Source organism: Equus asinus, chromosome 17 (assembly GCF_041296235.1).
Source record: "Equus asinus isolate D_3611 breed Donkey chromosome 17, EquAss-T2T_v2, whole genome shotgun sequence".
NCBI classification, from domain to species: Eukaryota; Metazoa; Chordata; class Mammalia; order Perissodactyla; family Equidae; genus Equus; species Equus asinus.
In genome coordinates, this window is record NC_091806.1 from 36,263,098 (window position 1) to 36,268,786 (window position 5,689).

General features: G+C 36.9%; 1 pseudogene; it reads right to left on the reverse strand.

The window, feature by feature from the left end:
* Positions 1 to 2,809: 2,809 nt before the first annotated feature.
* On the reverse strand, positions 2,810 to 3,770 carry LOC139040685 (olfactory receptor 5A2-like; annotated as a pseudogene).
* Positions 3,771 to 5,689: the final 1,919 nt, after the last annotated feature.

Sequence of the window (5,689 nt, forward strand, 5' to 3'; positions counted from 1 at the left end):
AACTCTAAAAATTAAACAACAAAATCAGATCATAATAAACAAATATGTAAAAAAGGCATTTCAGGGACAAAATATTTCTTAGACCAAAAGAAGTGAGACCTGTTAATTAATCAATCTGTAAATAATATATTGATTAGAAATGAAGATAGTCACTTAGAAGAGAAAAAAATGAATGGTTGGGGAGAAACATTGGTAGCACCTCAGCCAGTCAGGACCCTATAGCTGGACACATCAGGCACTGATACACATTATCCACTTTGCTTTGATTCCTTTCTCTCCAAATAGACTTTTGATTGTAATTTGTTCTTCCATGTGGTTTCCTCAAAAGCACAGAGATTTGTGCTATGGGCACAAGTACAAGCATGGCTGCTTTTTTCTTCACTGAAAACTAAAAATAGTATTGGGGCTTATGCAGAATTGTGAGCTTGATTAACTTCAATCCACCTGGAAAAGATTTTTGGAGGTTGCAAAGATGAGTGCCACACCCTGGATTGTGGTAATTTTACTAAACTGATTCAATCTGCAGCTGGCTAGCTCCCTTGGAGACAGATGTACCTTGTCCTGCTTCAAATAGTTATAAAATGCTGGATTCTTTCAGTGCCAAATATATTCTGTTTAATGTACGTCTGTTTGTAGTCACATAATAAATGCTCTTATTTGGGAAGTATTATTTAACATGCAGCTTATTGTAAAATGCAGATAATTTTTGGTTTATTCAAGCCTTGTGACCAATCCCCATCTTATGCACTGGATTTAATAATTATTAATGAATGAGCATTACTTTCTCCTTGGTAGTTGGACAAACTGCAAAAGTACTTTGTATCTTCTCAATGCAAATAAAAAGTTTCCATTACTGGCGAACATATATGTGGCCAAACAAGAAAGATTTTTGTAATACCTTAATATCCAGAGTCTTTGTTCAGCAAAAGAAAATTAGACACAACAGATCAGTGACAGCTCCATGTAAATCCAAAGCATGAGGTATTTTTTCCTTTGTTTATTTATTTACTTATTTATTGTTCCACTGAATTTGGTATTAGGAGAATTTAAGCTTAGCTACCAAAGGCAAATTGAGGGATAGGAGCTCAGTGAAGTGGAATACAGATAAACGTAGATGAAAAACTGGTCATAAGGATAAGAGCAGGGTGCCCAGGAAGCTGAGAGAGTCGGTACAATGGTAACATTTCCATATGTCATCACCTATATGAACTTGAGTTCTTTCTACTTCCCTAAGGACTGCTTCCTATATGCAAAAGAGGTACCAGAGGTGAGAGGTATGGGCTTGCCTTTTACTGAGACAATTATGTCCCAATTTGAGTAGACATTTCAAAGCTACTTAATTTGTCTCTTTTTAGCACATTAACCTGGATTTCTCCTGATTTATATAAAATTGACTAATTAACTAGTACTATGAGCTAACAGTTATGAAGTATTGCCATATATCAAACAATAGGCTAAGCCCTTTCATGCATATTCTCATTTAATTGTTATATCTGCTCTATGTGGTAGATACAATTATTCTTCTCATTTTACAGATGAAGAAGATAGGGTTTGTAAGTAACTTGCATAAGGCCACATATCTGCAAAATGGCAGAGATGAGATTAATAATCACAGGTTTGATGATTTAAGAATACTTAACAAACACCCTTAACTACTCCTCACTATAGTCTCTGTAGACCCACTTTCTAACACATCAAAGCCATTACAAAGATCACATTTCCTACCAAACTAAGGAAACATCTTCTACTTCTTTAGCTCAGATGGTGATAAATCATTATAGTATAATTGTAATAACAATATCACCTCATGAGCATTTTCTATACACCAGGCACTATTCTAAGTGTTTACATATACTGATCCATCTAATTCCTCACAATAAGCCTATGAGATAAGGCACACACGGCCCAAGTATCTTATCCAAGGATATACAGGTAGATACTCATTTACTCACTTATTTATGGCCTGACCAAGAGAGGCCACAGCTGAATAAATTTATTCTAGTTTGTACGGCTGGTTAAAGGACACTTAACAAGTTCTTAGAAAATGTGGAGGAGAAAAATCACTCTCTTCAATTCCTTGGCTAAATTCTTCACAAATTTATCACAAAATTGATGAAAACAGAGAACCTTTCTCACCAAATGAAAGTGTGCTCCTCTTCTGTAGATTCCTAAGAAACTTTGAGTGTTGCTTAGAAAGGTGTTACTTTAGACTGAAGTGACAATTCCCTGGTTTTCTTCAAATCATTTCAGTGACCAATTTTTGTATCATTGATTGAATTAGCCATGAGGTCAGCCCATTTGTTCAGTCATTGAGGCCCTAAACAAAAGTTTTCAATCTCTTTCCTGCCTTAATACATCCAAAGAGTCAGGACTATACCCCCACCAGTCACAGTGGCTCACGATAGTCATGATTCTCAATAGGGAAGGGTGTCTGACTTGCAGTGCTCATCTGCCCTAAAGGAAACATGTTAGAACCTCGTAAGATGGAAAGGCAATTGTTTTTAGAAAAAATGTCCCTGTCCTCAGGTTATTATGCTATATATTCCTATCCTACCTTTAGAATCGTCACCCTGAATGCTGGACTAACATTTTTTTAGTTTTCCTCCTACAGACAACAACTCTATTTTGATGTTTCAGATTGCTCAGTCTTTGTCATGGTGAAGGTTTTTCCTAAATTGAGCGTTTATAAGCTGAATCTACACAAATCCTGGTAAACAAAAATCATTGTGTCAATCAACTAGTCCAGAACTACATGAAAGTCAGCATAATTGACCCAACTCACAGCTTTATTGTAAACATTACCTCGGGGTCAGAAAAATGAGTGCTCATGAGAAAGAACATGTTTCCTTTCCATAGCTTTCCTTACAGCACTTTTAATCTCCTTATTTCTAAGACTGTAGATGATGGGATTCACCATAGGGATCACCAGAGCATAGAACACTGACACCACCTTGTCCCAGTTTAAGGAGTAGCTGGAACTAGGTCTCATGTACATGAAGAGACCAGAACCATAGAAGAGGGTCACAGCAGTCAGGTGAGAGCCACAGGTGCTGAAGGCCTTGGTCCTACCTCTTGCTGAACTGATCTTCACGACAGCAGTAACGATGTAACCATAAGAGATGAGGATCACAAGGACAGATACCATTCCAACAACAACACCCACAATGAAGTTCACCACTTGGCTGGTGAAGGTATCAGAGCATGACAGAACCAGGACTGGAGGAAGGTCACAAAAGAAGTGGTTGATTAGGTTGGGCCCACAGAAATCATGCTGATAGACAGAATATGTTTCAATCAAAGAACTAAGGAATCCACCCACATAGGCCCCAGCCACCATCTTTAAACAAAGTGTATGGGATATGACAGCTGTGTAGAGCAACGGGTTGCAGATTGCAGCATACCGATCATATGCCATAGCTGCCAAAAGAAAGCATTCAGTCAGCCCCATTCCACAGAAGACAAAGTACTGCGTGGCACACCCAATGAAGGAAATGGTTTTCTTCTCTGTGATGATGCCAGAGAGCATCTTGGGAGTTGTGGAGGATACATAGCAGATAATCTAAGAAGGACAGGTTACTGAGAAAGAAGTACATGGGTGTGTGTAGGTGGGAGTCCATCCTGATAAGGATGATGAGGCTCATGTTCCAGGCTAGGGTCAGGAGGTAAATCCCCAGGAACAACACAAAATAGAAAATTTTCATTTGAGGATGGTCTGAAAATCCCAGGAGGATGAATTTTGTCACAATTGTGTTGTTCCTTCCTACAGCCATAGAACTGCATCCTTCATAAAGGAAAGAAGCAATCTTGTGATCAGTTAGATTTTGTTTGTCATTATTTGAATGGATGTTTTCTAGAAGGTCATATAAACAGTTAATACCAATAACGTCCTAGCCACCTGCTGGGCAAAGTCTTCTCGGAGGAAGTCGGCCTATGGTAGTCTCTTGGCACTATTTAAAATCTGTATGTTATATACTTCATTGACCAGAAAAGAATCCATCTAATAGAGCAGAGAGCAACTGGGAGTCAGTAATTTGAGTTTTGTCTGAAGCTCCATTCCTAACTCCTTGGAAACTGTGGAAAATTCACTTCATCTCTGCAGATCCTCATTGTCTCAATTGAAAATGGGAAGATTGAATCTAATGAGTCTCAATGTTCCTCTGGACTTGGGTTTCATATGGCTTTTTAGAATTCTGACTTCAAAATATAAACCCAAATTAACAATAAAGTTAGGAATTTCTTATATTTTATAAATCTTTAGTATAAGAGTCCCAAAAGGCACTAAACACAACAGGCTATAAGATTTCACATATTCCATTTTGAGGGAAGCAATTCAACCCATAACAAAACATTCTATTCTTTTAAAGTAAAACTAAGAGAAATGTGTATATATATATATATATATATATATATATATATATATATATACACATATACATGCATGTTTAGAACTAGAATTTTTTTCTAATTATATAATTTTTTTATACAAGTCACTCAATAAAATGCATGAAAAGATCAAAAGTTGGACTAACTCATCAGTACCATTATGAGATAGAAGTGCTATGGACGTATCTCCATGGGGGGAGAGGGGAAGCAACACCAAAGTTGACTGAAATTGGGTGAGCCATGTGGTCAAGAACAAGCAAAAACCAGTATCTCCTGAAGAAGAAAAGCTGAACATGGTTCATTAGATATTTAAGGATAATAATTTCAGTATAAGCAAAGGACAACTTTGATGTCATCAGGCCAACCAGATTATCATTCTGAAGACATGAGGTAAGCCCATGAACATTTTGCATTAAGAAAGACAGGTCATTGCATTAATAAAGACCTCACTAGTGTAAGATCAAATGAGGAAATATAAATGGGTGTAAAAAGGTAGAAGTGCCCTAGAGAAGACCCGATGGTAAAATCAAAGTTGTTGATATTTTATCATTTTATAGAATTTGATTACACAGCACATTTACATCAAATTGCAATTATCTGATTGTGTTATTCATTCATCATATTAAACACTGTTCTACATGAAGAGGTGTTCAACATCACTAATCATCAGGGGAATGCTAATCAAAACCACAATGAGATACCACCTCACATCCTTTAGAATGGCTGTTAAAAAGACAAAAGATAGCAAGTGTTGGCAAGGATGTAGAGAAAATGGAGCGCTTGCATGTTGGTGGGATTGCAAATTGGTACAGGCGCTATGGAAAACAGTATGGAGGTTCTTCAGAAAATTAAAAATAGAACTACCATATCATCCAGCAACTCCACTCCTGGGTATATATCCAAAGGAAATGAAATCAGTATCTCAAAGAGCTATCTGCACTTCCATGTTCATTGCAACATTATTCACAATAGCCAAGATATGGAAACAACCTAAATGTCCATCAATGGGTAAATAGATAAACAAAATATGAGATAGATAGATGATGATACATGATAGGTAGATAGATAGATAGATAATGAAATATTGTTCCACCCTAAAAAATAAGACTGTCTTGTCATTTACAACAATGTAGATAAACCTGGAGGATATTATTCTAGTAAAATGTGCCAGACACAGAAAGACAAATTCTCCATGATCTAAAAAATCAAAATTCATAAAAGTAGAGAGTAGAATGGTAGTTTCCAGGGGAAGAGATCAGTAGGGGCAGGTGTGGGGAGAAGACAATGAGGAGATGTTGGTCAAAGA